Source organism: Hemicordylus capensis, chromosome 7 (genome assembly GCF_027244095.1).
Source record: "Hemicordylus capensis ecotype Gifberg chromosome 7, rHemCap1.1.pri, whole genome shotgun sequence".
Lineage (NCBI taxonomy): Eukaryota > Metazoa > Chordata > Lepidosauria > Squamata > Cordylidae > Hemicordylus > Hemicordylus capensis.
In genome coordinates, this window is record NC_069663.1 from 26,061,835 (window position 1) to 26,075,846 (window position 14,012).

The window sequence follows — 14,012 nt, forward strand, 5'->3', positions numbered from 1 at the left end:
TCTTTAAAGCCTCAGCGGCCTTCTACTTTGGGGTCTCCCCCCCGCCCCCCCCATTAATAAAAATCTTTTTAAAAAAAGAAGTAGTAGTAGAAGAAGAAGGTTTTGTAACAATAAGAGATAAATCCAGGCCGGAAAGGGAAGATTCCAAAGAGGGCAGTATTTAAGGAGATACAGAGTGGAATCGGAAAGAAGGTACAGATTATGGGCGGCTAGAGATGAGCAGGAGGAGATACAAAGCTCTACAGGAATTGGCTCTGGAGGGAGGTGAGGTTGGGCATTTGGGTGCTCCCCTGCCACCAAAAAAAGCCAGCACCTCAACAGGACGGCCATGCTCTCTGGCACCCAAGAAGATCAGAGAGAGCATGCACCGTCTGGATTCAGCCCCCTCCACCTCTACAACACCTGGGGCTTTTTAGTTTAGAAAAAAGACGACTATGAGGAGACGTGATAGAGGTCTATAAAATCACGCATGGTGTGGAGAGAGAGAAATTCTTCTCCTTCTCCCATAACACTAGAACCAGGGGTCATCCCATGAAATTGATTGCCAGGAAATCTAGGACCAACAAATGGAAGTACTTTTTCACACAACACATAATCCACTTGCGGAATTCTCTTCCACCAGATGTGGTGATGGCCAACCACCTGGATGGCTTTAAGAGGGGTTTGGATAACTTAATGGAGGAGAGCTCTACCAAGGGCTACTAGTCGGAGGGCTTCAGGCCACCTCCAGCCTCAGAAGCAGGATGCCTCTGGGTACCAATTGCAGGGGAGTAACAGCAGGAGAGAAGGCATGCCCTCAACTCCTGCCTGTGGCTTCCAGCGGCATCTGGTGGGCCCCTGTGGGAAACAGGATGCTGGACTAGGTGGGCCTCCTTGCACCTGATCCAGCAGGGCTGTTCTTATGTAACCTGCCACACCTGTTTAAGAGAGGCTACAATGAGGCACTTGCTCCTTGTAGTGTGGACAATCAACTCTCAACTCTCTGGCTGGCAGGGTGGGTTGTTTATCTCTAGCCTGAGTGACCCACAGCACACCAATCTCACTCACCATGACCACAATGTGAGGGATAATCCTACTGGCTAACTTTACAGTTGTTATGCGATCATGTATTTTAGTATTCATAGTTATAGAACACTTTCCCCAGAGTGGTTTATATAGCAATAAGGTATGGAAAAAATGGCTCCCTGTCCCCAAAGGGCTCACAATCTAAAAAGAAACATCAGGAAGGCACCAGCCATGGCCACAGGACTGAATAGGAACAGTTGTGTCGCTGTCGTCCCCCCCCTTAAATATGAGAGAGTCACCACTTTTAAAAGTGCCTCCTTGCCCAGTTAACAGGGGTTAGCATGCATGTACAGTGTGCTGCATACCCAGAAGCGCAATGCAAATTAATAAAAACAACACCACAGATATAAGCAAAATGTCAAAAAGATTCAAAAGCGGGGGAAATGAAACGTTTGAAACCCAATGTGTGAAAAGGGTCCCACTGGAAAGGGATGACCAGGGGTTGGGGGTGGCGGAGGTTTGGCCTTGCGTGTGTCGCTCGTTCATCTATGGAGCGTGGCAGTGAAAGACCCTCAAAGCTTAAATCACCCAAAGGAGATTGGCAAGGAATTGGTAGTTCGCCGCCTCTCCCAATTGCAAGCGCAAGGATTCCCCCCGAGCAAACAATCTCTAAAGAGCTTAAAGCAGGATTAAGTTTGGGATGTACCAGAGATGGGATTAGGACTCCCAGAAACCAGAAGAGGAAAAGGGGCTCCATTTCCCCCAGAGAGGCAAAACGTGCAGTGGGGAAGGTGGGTTGGTGCGACCGAGGACGCAGCACCCGTGTCAGATTTAGGGTGGTGCAGGTGGGCTGCCATCCTTCTCTGTGGGCAGGGCCAAGGGATCAGAGTCAATCTAATATAGTCATCAATTATATTGTTATATTTTTGATCTACAGAGGTCCAGCTGAATCACAGAAGGGGCCCCAAATCAGTTGCCGGGGACCACGATTTCTGGGGCACAAGCAAAGCAGCATTGAGACCCCTTCTCAACCCTGACACCTTGCAGAGTTACATAGCCAGAGGGTGGCAGATAGATGTTGGGCTTGTGGGGCTTACTTTGGGATTTTTACTAGAATCCCAAAACCTGCCAACCAGAGCCAGGTGCAGAATAGGGGTTTGGGGGTGACGTCGTTTTCTGACTGCACCCCATGAGCCACACACCGAGATGACTGCATATATAAGGACCAATCTGCACTTGAGTCAGTGGGGGGATCAAGATTTATGTGGACCTGAGGAAGGGCACAATCCCCGCATCCTCCTCCCCCTCCTCCGGGCAAGAGGTTAATTTACTGCCTCCAATAATCTGACGCCCGAGGCTACCACCCCACTTTGCCTCGTGGAAGGGTCACCCTGATCTGCAGTTCTTAGATTCAAACACGAAGCTGGCCAGCTGCACACATAGCTGGCCAAAGGCAACTGATTCGGCCTCCTGTTTTGCAGGTGAGGAAGACTGATGCAGAAAGGCAAGCCATCAGCACAAGGCAAGCCATGGCAGAGACATTTTTGGGTCCTTGCAGTTTTAAGGAGCAGCAAGCGGTGTCAGTATTCTTAAGCAAAAAGACCCATTTTGCAGCTGGGGGAAACTGAGGTTCAGAGAAGCACGGCTTGCCCAGACAAGCACGCGGTGCAGCGGCATACCGCCGTTTTGTTGCTGCTGGTGTTAAAAAACTGAGAGTCAAAACCCCATGTTGATCTGCCCCATGCCACCTAGAAATCTCCCCATGGATCCCAGACCTAGTTCACGCCCACCCTCAACATTCACCGTTCCTCCTCTCCAGAAACCCATGGTCCAGGATGGACAGTGAGGAAACTGCAGAGGAAGAAAAGAATATGGGCCAGCACCCTTAACCTTGATTACAGTGGGGAACAAGGATAAACTGGATAAGCTGAAGGCCCCATTGAAAAGGTGCAGTTTAGCTTCATAATTAATAATAATCACAATGAAGAATAGTGTCTGTCATACACATTGATGCGTTTGCATTCATTCTTTGGAGGAAAGGTTCGGTATTTATATATAAGCCATATTATGCATACACACACACACACAATATGCAAATATAGGATTTGCGAGGAGGGAATATGCTACACTCCCCTGTGTTTCAAGAAATTGAGATTCCCCCCCACCAAAAAAAAAGAACCAAACTCCAATTTGTGGCACCGTGGATGTTGGTGAAGATCATGGCCAGAGTCCCAAATCATGGATGCCTACATTCACGCCTGCACATGCGCATGGTCTGGCTTCTCTTGTTCCACCCCGCAACCCCATACACAGCCCTTTGGATTCTGGGGCCCTAACCAAAACAATAGTCCTTTTGAACAAGGGCTGGGGAATGAGACCGGCAGGGGTGGTGGTGGGGGGAGATCACTCTCCCATGGCCCCTCCCTTCTGCCAATTATGCAGTGTCTGCTCTCTGCAAAGGGGGGGGGGGCGGTCTTGGATTTCAGCCGTTCCTAAATGATGCTATTTGTACTGTTTGGTTTGGCAGTTAATGGAGCCAGCCAGGGCAAGAGGGAACACCCAGGGGTCAGTCCCAGGCCTGGTCCTCGCCTTTCCCTTGTCACCTCCTTAGGCACACGGTCACCAGGGGCTGACCCTCTGCTTCCTGTATTTAGTCTGGCTCAGACAATTGCACCATGGCACAGGGCTGGGGCCAAGATTCCCACCCGCCCTCCCTTTCATTCCCTGTGCCGTTTGGCCTGGCACCGACACAATGCCCGCCACTGACAGGACACACTTCCCTGCCACAGATGGGTGGCACCGGCATCGCCGTCTGGCAAAAGAGCCACCCCAAACGGCATTGAAGCTCAGTGACACAAGGGCAAAAGGGGTGAACCCAGCAGCCGTTCCATCCCTAAGCTGGATCTCCGGCTTCTAGGATTCCACCAAACCATGCCCAGACACTTTCAAGCCTATTTCCATACCATGAGGACTAGGAGCTTGCTTTTCTTCAAATCTGCTTAGGAAGCTGTACCATTGTACACAATTTGTACACAAATTGGAGTGCGTGCTTTTTCTGCACGCCAGCCAGATCTCAGCATCTGTGCTGCTGTGCCCACAAGCAGAGGCGGATCAAACATTTTCCTCTATTCTTCTGATCAAACTTCTTTTAAAACATGAGTGCAAGTCCAAAGGCTTTTTATTGGCATTTGGGGTATCTTTGGACACACGTCCCTGACCCATATGGGAGCCATCAATCCCACATGACACCTAAGGTGAAAGGTCAGCTCTGCATCCACGCCACCCTGCCCAGGAAATACGACCTTTCCCAATTACATGCAGCCGACTTGACCTCTGTCCGCTGGACTGCAAGCTCAGACCCGCCCCAGCTGACCTGAGTGGGTAACAGGCAGCTCCCCAGAAGCCTGGATGTCCAAGCCAGAAGCTGGCTCTGCCCCAAAGCTCCTACATTCACAATGGCAACAGGATTCTATTTCTGAGAATATGGAAATGACGGTATTAGGAAACTTCAGGGAAGGGCTCCGTTGCCTCTCACCCAGTTGCCTGCAGGGTCTGTGTCCATAAGGAGGAGCAATCCAACTTTTTTCATGATGGCAGAGCCCTTTCTCTTATTCGACCGAATCTCGATTCTGCACGAATTCTTGCGATTTTACTGGCAATCATGTGATCCACAAATAAAAGCGAAGGGTCAACCTTAACCGAGTCTCCATTTACACTGTTCCTTTAAAGAATTAAAAAAAAAAAAAACAGGGGAAAGTTTTCCCTAGCACTTTTTAATATTATAATTATTTTACTTCTCTTTTTCTTTTTTCTTTCTTTTTTTCTTTTTTTAAAGAGGAGGACAGAAGCATGTCATTAAGGACAATGGGGAACTTTAATCAGGTCTGCTCGAAATAAAATATATATAGAACCAAGCTAAAAAGATTTGAATGAAGGTTTTAGGAGCGCCGGCATCAAAGCCCGGTTGCCTTTTGAAGTTGCTAATCCCTCTTGGAAATCATATTTTGGGCATAAAGGCTCACAATGCAAGGAGCGAGGGAGGTCAGGCCCTAGATGTCGGCAAAATCATATCCCTCCGAGATGTCTCTATTATATCTCCCTTCACGTCTTTTCTTGACTTCACAATCCCCCTTTTGTTGCCAGAGGTCCCCACCGTTATCGTGTTAGACGAAGCTGGGGTGAGACGGAGATTGCGGGGAGCGGAGAGAGGCAAGCCTCTCGCAGAGGACAAATCAGGTCTAGCAAGGAGGCTGCTGGAAACGGGAAGGAGGTCTCTCACTCCACAAGGGGGGCCCTGAGTCTACAGAGGAAACCTCCCTCCACCTCCTTCGGAAGCGAACCCCGCCGGCAGCAAGGCATCTGCCATCGTGGTGGCTCCACGTTTTTTTTTTTTTTGCAGCTGTATCGGAATCGCGTCGGATGGTCATGTCTGGAGTGGTGAAGGCAAGGCAGTGTACTGACTAAGGGAAGGCCTCTGCCCCGAAGAGGGCAGTATCCCCTCTAAGAGGGATTCCCAGATGTTGTGGACTACAACTCCCATAACCCCCAAGCAAAAGTCACTGCAGCTGGGGATCCTGGGAGTTGTAGTCAACAGCATCTGGGAATCCCTCTTAGAATGGAGGTGCTTCTTTGCCCAAGGAATTATTCAGCTGTGACAAGCTTCTCAACTCTGGGTCGCCAAACGGTGTTGGACGACAACCCCCATCATCCTCAGCTGCAATGGCAGATTAATTGTAGGAGTTGCAGGCCAGCAACGTCTGGGGAGACCCAAGCATGGGCGTCGCTATAATTGAAGGGTGGGGGTCCTTGGTCCTTTGCCCTTCTCGCCCTTGTATCTCTCTGGAGGAGGAGGAGGAGGAGATGGGAGAGGGAGAAGTCCACCTATGCTTTTTTCCTCCCGAGACCTAATCCAACCTTGCTATGCCCCAGTGAAAACCCCCAATGTGTGGGATTCCCTACCATGCAAAGTGGGGCTGGCCCCTAGAGCTATTCTTTGTCGAGAGCTGCAACACTGGCAGGCACATCGTGGCGCCCCCCCGCAAGACCCACTGTCTACTTTCGGTCTACCTAGGGCTGCTGCCCTATGGAAAAGAAAGGAGGCATCTGTGAGCCCCACTGCCTGCTGAGATCATCTGGAGAGGTTCGCCTGTGGTTGCCACCAACCCGTTTGGCGGCTACTTGGGAACGGGCCTTCTTTGGAACACGCGCCCTGTTGGAATCAGAGCCTCCCCATCTCTGGCAACTTTTTAAAAGGCACTGAAGAAACATTGATGTACCCAGACTTTTAATTAGATTCATGGTTTTAAATTTTTAATGTTAATTTTTAATGATTTTAATGTTAATGGTTTTAATGATTAAATGATTGTAATTGTTTGATTCAGTTTTGATTTTAATTGTTAATTGATTTTAATGGTTTTTATTTTGATGTAAACTGCCCTGAGCCATTTTTGGAGGGGCGGTGTATAAATCAAATCAATCAAATCAAATCAAATCAATCAAACAAATAAATAAATGAACCCAGGTGAGCAAGCTCTTGTCCTCAGCTCCTGAAAACCAAAGTTCTCAAGTGGTTTACATAGAAAAATCAATAATCCCCTGTCCCCAAAGGACTCACTATCTAAAAAGAAACATAAGACAGACACCAGCAACAGCCACTGGCGGGATGCTGTGCTGGGGCTGGAGAGGGCCAGTTGCTCTCCCCCTGCTAAATATAAGAGAATCACCACTTCAAACGGTGCCTCTTTGCTCAGTTAGCAGGGGGTCCCCCTGCTCTTCCCCAAGCCCCACCTTACTTGAGAAGTGGAGGCATACCTCTTTCAAGAGGGCACGCTACTCCTCCCCAGCCTTCCATCCAGTGTTCCCTCTAACAGGGATTCCCAGATGTTGTTGACTACAACTCCCAGAATCCCCAAGCAAAAGCCATGGCAGCTGAGGATTCTGGGAGTTGTAGTCAACGACATCTGGGGATCCCTCATAGAGGGCACACTGCAGGCTCCATTCAACAGGAACAGGGCTACTCTTCCTTTCTCCCCAGGGTCTGCCAGGAGAATGTCAATACAGAGCAAAGGACTATGTAGACAGGGCCGCTCAACTTTGGCCCTCCAGCTGCTTTTGGACCACAACTCCCATAATCCCCAGCCACATTGGCCAATAGTCAAGGATTATGGGAGCTGTAGGGCAACAACGGCAGGAGGGCCGAAGCTGAGCAGCCCTGATGTAGAAGCATCCTTGGCAGTCTTAAAACGGCTAATATCATCATGCCCTTATACAAAACTATGGTGCGGCCACACTTGGAATACTGCGTACAATTCTGGTCACCACATCTAAAAAAGGACATTGTAGAACTGGGAAAGGTGCAGAAGAAGGCAACCAAGATGCTCAGGGGCCTGGAGGAGGCAAGGCTACAACAACTGGGGCTTTTTAGTTTAGAAAAAAGACGACTGCGGGGAGACATGATAGAGGTCTATAAAATCATGCATGGTGTGGAGAAAGTGGAGAGAGAAATTCTTCTCCCTCTTGCATCACACTAGAACCAGGGGTCATCCCATGAAATTGATTGCCAGGAAATCTAGGACCAGCAAACGGAGGTACTTTTTGACACAACGCATAATCCACTTGTGGACTTCTCTTCCACCAGATGTGGTGACGGCCAACCACCTGGATGGCTTTAAGAGGGGTTTGGATAACTTCATGGAGGAGAGGTCTATCAAGGGCTACTAGTCGGAGGGCTTCAGGCCACCTCCAGCCTCAGAAGCAGGATGCCTCTGAGTTCCAGTTGCTGCAGGGGAGTAACAGCAGGAGAGAAGGCATGCCCTCAACTCCTGCCTGTGGCTTCCAGCGGCATCTGGTGGGCCACTGTGCGAAACAGGATGCTGGACTAGGTGGGTTTCCTTGGGCCTGATCCAGCAGGGCTGTGCTTATATTCTTATGTCTTGTTCCCCAGCAGCCTCCAGCCATGTGAGTAGGCCTTTTCTCCTCAACATGCCCAGCTTGTATCTGCACTGGGAGAGAAACCACATTCCCCAGCTCTGGAGAGTCCCACACATCTCTGGTGAGGCAGAGAGGTCGAGCAGGTCAGGGCTCCTGATTTAAAGCCATGTGGATCTCAGGGGCTAGACATCAAGCCAGAAGGGAAAGGGAAGCCTGGCTATCCTTCCCCTTAAAGGCACACCCTGTCATCCATGGGATGTCAGACTTGGGTCCAGATATGGTCAGACTACAGTTCCCATCATCCCCGGCCACAACAGCCTTGCATTCTATGTTGGTTTCAGAGTAGGGTTTTTTCATTGTTTTGGTATTGTTTTACATTGTGTTCTGCACCGCCTTTAAAATACATAGTAAGCCGCTTTGCACCTCTCAGTGGGGAAAGTGGCGTATAAATATTTTACAACAAAACCCCCCAAATTGTTTTTCCAAAAGGCTGCTTTGAGAGTGTGGGTGGCCTGAAAGCCTCAAGCAAGTGCCCTAATTAAGACTGGATCCAAACTATTAGAATATGCCATCTACTCTTACAGTGGTACAGTTCCGCTTCATTGTGAATCACGAAGTGGTGTCTCTCCACCACCCTTTTTTGGATTTCCAAATACTGGGCAAAGCTGGGTGAAGCTGAATAGGGTTTGGTAGGCACTCCGAACTTAATCCATGGTTTTTTGGAGACCTCCGGTGGCCAAGTGGAGAATAGCACCTGGCTGCCAAGAGTCCCTATTCTTAGGCCTGTGTCGTCGACCACAAAGTCGACATTTGTCCTCATTCATCCTTTCTGTTGAAGAAGTGCATCTGCGGAGTTACCGATCAAGGACTGGATTGAATGAAAAGTGAAGGGATGCAGGGGAAGGTGTTGGTGTCAGTGGTGGACAGACATCTTTGGCATCTGGGGTAAGGTTCTCTCTCTTCATGTGCCTTCTCCGGTTGCAGGGTTGGCAGCCAGCAAAAAACGTAGATCGTGGTCCCTAGACTAGTGTTGCTATAGGGAAAGGAGCACCGAAGGGGGGAACTCAGCAGGTGCGGCTTTCCTTTGCCCTGTCTGACCAGTTGCAGCTGCTGGAAATCACTCCTCTGAGCATACCTCTTAGGAAAAGGCGGCTTGTTCTCTTTTCCATGGGGCAGCCCACCCCTAACCTGGTGGGATGCAGCAGCTGTGCCTAGGAAGGATGACGCCATCATCACTCCCAACTCTTCTTTCTAGTCCCCCCCCCCGCCACAATTTCTGCTGTTCCATTTGTCCCTTGAGTTCTTTCCCACCCATCCTCTAAGGTAGAGATTCTCAAATGTGGGCCTCCAGATATTGTTGGGCTACAACTCCCAACATCCCCAGCTACAATGGCCAAAGGAATTGGAGACCCCTGTTTGAGTATCCTTGCTCTGAGCACTTCCCCTTCCCCTGTTAGTTGTAGAGAACTGGATCGCAATTGGGGAGTAATCCTCACCCCCCCCCCCGTGAGAAGACAAGAAGGATGCTTCCCCACTCCTTTCTGCTGCTCCCAACAGCAAGGTGCTCCAGGTTCTCCTTCCCTGAGTATCCCCCCCCCCGCCGCACATCTCTTTCTCTCATATTTATATACTGCCTGGTATCTCTCTCTCTCTCGGTGGTGTACATAACCCAAATTACAATATAAAGATAAAAACAAACAAAACACTTTCACAGAATAGAACAGTTAAAAACCATTCACAGAGTGAAGCCATGGTGCTCTGGGGCACAATCAAAACCTGGGAGGATCACAACAAATTGCAGACTGGTTACCTCTTAACGTGGTGGCATCAGCTCTTTGGGATAGGATGCTCCTGGGTGGGAAATGTGGAGGCCTGTGCAGCTGGGCTTGGGGATACTGCCGCGCTGCTGCTGCTGCTGCTTTCGGAGGAGCATTTGCTGCTTCCAACTTGCACCAACTTGCTTCCCTCCTGCTCAACCTCCAGGAGCAAAACCTCACAGGGCTGGGCATCCTATCCCAGAGAGCTGGTGCAGCCCTGTTCAGAGGTAACCAATCTGCAATTTGTTCGTTGTGATCCTCCCAGGTTTCGGTTGTGCCCCAGAGCCTTAATGACACAGGAACATAGGAAGCCGCTTTCTACTGAGTCAGACCCTTGGTCCCTCTAGCTCAGTATTGGCCACACTGACTAGCAGCAGCTTTCCAAGGCTGCAGGCAGGAGTCTTTCCCAGCTCTACCTAGGGAGATGACAGGAATCGAACCTGGGACCTTCTGCATGCTCTGTGTTGTGGCCCCATACCCAAAGGAGAAGTCCTGGGGTTCGCTATCGCCTCACTAGCCTCCCTCTATGCCCCCCGAGAGCGATCGGCACTCTGCAGCTGCTCAGAGTTACTCTCACAGGAAGCTGTGGAGCTGCCTTATAGCAAATCAAACCCTTGGTCCCTCTAGCTCAGGCCTGCTCAACCTAGCCCCCACCCAGCTGGTTTGGGACTACATCTCCCATGATCCCTAGCCACAGTGGCCAGTAGCCAAGGATTATGGGAGTTGTAGGCCAACATCTGCAGGAAGGCCAAAGTTGAGCAGCCCGGATCTAGTGCAATATTGTGTGCCCTGACTGGCCGCAGATCTGCAGGGTTGCCGGCGGTCTTTCTTAACCCTCCCAGCAGATGCCAGGAACACCTTCTGTACGCAAAGCAGGAACTCTACCCTGGAGCTACGGACCATCTCCACGACAGCACAGCCAACACACAGAAATATAGAGCTCACCATCTCCCGTGGTTGGTGTGGAGGTGGAAGGCGACATCCCTCTTTTGGGGTTTCGTCTTCCTTTGGGATTTGCTCGGAACTCACCTACGGATGGAGTCTCTTTTGCATGTAAATTCAGCCCGTCTCCAATCAGTCCAGGTTCTTCTTTCCAAAGCAGTGGAGTCTTAGTTCCTTTGAAACCCTTCAAAGCTGGAGCAGGTCTCCATCTCCGCTAATTCCATTTGACACCCGTGGCCAAAAACCTACCTCCAAAATAGACGATTTCTCCTGCTTTAATTGGGGACACTTCTTCCTTAATTCTCTTTAATTAGACAAATTGGCCGCGGCCTCCAGCAACGGCAGAGAGGCCCTAACGGTAGGAGGCGGGAGGTTAATAGCAGCTAAAAATAGCTGGCTGGTTAGGGCCTAGAGTAGGAACACAGAGCAAGAGACATTCTTCCTTAATTTGGAGTGGGGAAGAGGTGGGAGGTAATGCCCTTGGAGGGCCAGGGGTGCTTCTGGAAGGTACGGTCTTCTTGCACTCAGTGCCCCCTTATTTTGTTTACCATCCAGTGAATGGGTCAATGAATGGCTGATGAAATGCTTAGAAATTCTAGCAAAGGCTGTTTCTACACAACACAGAGGGTTTTGTGGGCTTAGAATTGGCAAACATTTTCCCCAAAATACTGGTGCAGTGAGTGGGGTGGATGAAGTCAGGAGTAAGAAACTACCCATCTTTTCTAAGGGTCCACACCTGCATGGTTATCCAGCTTAGTTTGCTAGTTTTTCAGTAATTTGTTTATTTATGGAGTGGAGTTAACAAAAATACCGATCTCCATGAGGTCTAGCAGCATGCTCTGCCAAAAGTTTAAACTTCCAAATATACATACCCGGTCCACCAAGGATCATGCATGTTCCAAGCAAGTCCATTCTGGCTGTAACACCATATTTCATGCCCAGATATTGTAAACCTTTTCAGAATGTCAAGTCTGAGTGTGATCCAGTTCAAGAAGAAATGTCTTACAATAAGATTATAATTAGTTTGGGATCTGTGAATGCTCCTGTTTTCTGATCAGAAGCAAGGGGCAAAACAGGGTTGGAGTAGGAGGAAGTGATCGTCACCTTCCTACCCAGCTCTCATACAAGAACAGCCCTGCTGGATCAGGCCCAAGGCCCGCCAGATGCCTCTGAGAAGCCCACAGGCAAGGGGTGATGAGGGCATGTCCTTTTTCTTGCTGTTGCTCCGCTGCAACTGGTATTCCAAGGCATCTTGCCTCTGAGGCTGGAGGTGGCCTATAGCCACCGGACTAGTAGCCATTGATAGACCTGTCCTCCACAATAGACCTGTCCTTCCTCCCCTTCTGATCTTGCTGTTTTCCTCACACATGATCACAAAACAGGAGCACATACAAGCTCCTTTCTCGTGCTCCACTTAGCTGCTTCTTCTGAACCGGCAAACCCTGGTTTGCGCTTGCCCTGTAAACTGGGATTTGATGTTGATGTGCACAGCAAGCACAAGTCACCACTCGCTGGTTCAGAGGTAATGAAGTGAGCCAATGGAGGAGGGGGGGAATTCAACAGACAAACCAGGGGCTTCTTCACGTAATGCCCAACCATGGTTACATGTGAACAATGGTTAGAAGTAGAGGATCTGTCACCACTCCGAGAGTCTGGGATATGGAATATCCCCGACTAATGCACCAGGGCCAAAAGAGCTTCGAAAAGGAACAAGGCCAAATTCTGTCAGGGTTTTGGAAGATTCTTATGTAAAAGAGAGGTTCACAAAGATGTGAAATCAGTTTTGGTTGCTTCCAGTTCTTTATTAGCAGGGTTACCAACTCTGACTGAAGCTTTTCTTGGAGATTTTGTTTTCCATTATTTCCCCCAATATTTCTCACAATACCAGGCCACTAAAATCTCCAGAATTGCTTCCAAGAGTCACCTGGATGCTGATTTCTGGAGATTCTAGGCCAGGCCTGGAGGGTGGGCAACTTTACTGATTACTAGGAGGGAATACAAAATATCTGTCAGCTTTGGATGCAAACAGAGAGGAAACACCACCCTGAAGTCAAACTAGGGGTGGTGAAAGGGCCTCCGACAGCATCTTTGAGCAGCTCTCAGTCCTTCAGTCTCAGCCCCACCAGATCATAAGAAATACATTTGAAGCTGTGATTAAACTTTAATTGATTCATCTACTAATTAAAGCACTGAAGACTTGCATTCCTAACCATAATATTGCTGAAACATTTAACACACCCCTAGCTCTTCCCTTTCTTTCCCCCCTCACCTCTGTTTGGCTGGATTTCAGCAAGTCTCACGGGTTATTATTATTATTATTTTTAATGCCCATTAGAGTTAATAGCCAATTTGAGATACATGTTGGAGCATTTATGGTGTCAAGTGGATCCAGACCGAGCACTGGGGGTTTCCCCAGAGGATTACCCCCATCCTCCTGCTTTCCCGGAATTTGTAGGCTTGGTAGCCAGGACTCTCTCATTCACACATGGTACATTGGAACCTTAGCATAAGGAAACCTACCTCCAGGGCCCCAAACCATGGCATTTAAGTGGACTGGATGTGTGCCCTCCTACCCAGAAATTTCCAGGGCAGGTGACAACTTCAAGAGTGTTGGAATTAGGACCATTGGCTGTAATCCGTGATTTTTTTTCATTGAATAATTATTCACCTTTTAAATAAATGACTTAATTTTAAATAAATCTGCACATTACCAAATCCTCAGTATAAGTTCCTCATAGAGGTACTGGAGGAAGTGTGAGGGATCTTACAATTTAGCTTACAAAAACTGTCAGACAGGCCATCTGTAATGTTTGTCAATCCCTATTTATAACAGAGCACCCCGGAACCAGAAATATCCTCAGAACATAAAACAGGCATGCCCTTAACTCTGATTAATCACCAAGTGACAATTACTAACCCTTGAGCAGCAAACATCTGTCATAGGCATAAGGGGGGAAGTGGGTCATATCAACATCTGAAGTGGCCTAATATCGAGTCAGACTATTGGTTGCTCTTGCCTCACATTCATGGGCAGGGACTTTCTGAGGTCTCACGCAGAAGTCTTTTTCAGCACCCGTTACCTGAGATTCCTTCTAACTGAAGATGCCAGAGATTGAATCTGGGCCCTTTTGAATGCAGAGCATGTGTTCTGCCTCTAAGCTATTATCATCCTGTTGTAGGCTAGACTGGAGTCTCCAGCAAGGCAGGAAGGAACAGACCACAGACAGCTCCAAGGAGAAAGATTCCAGGACCATGGCTAGCTCCAAGCAGAGACACATGAAGACGGCTGTAGCAACCCAAGAAGGACGTTGCTCCAGC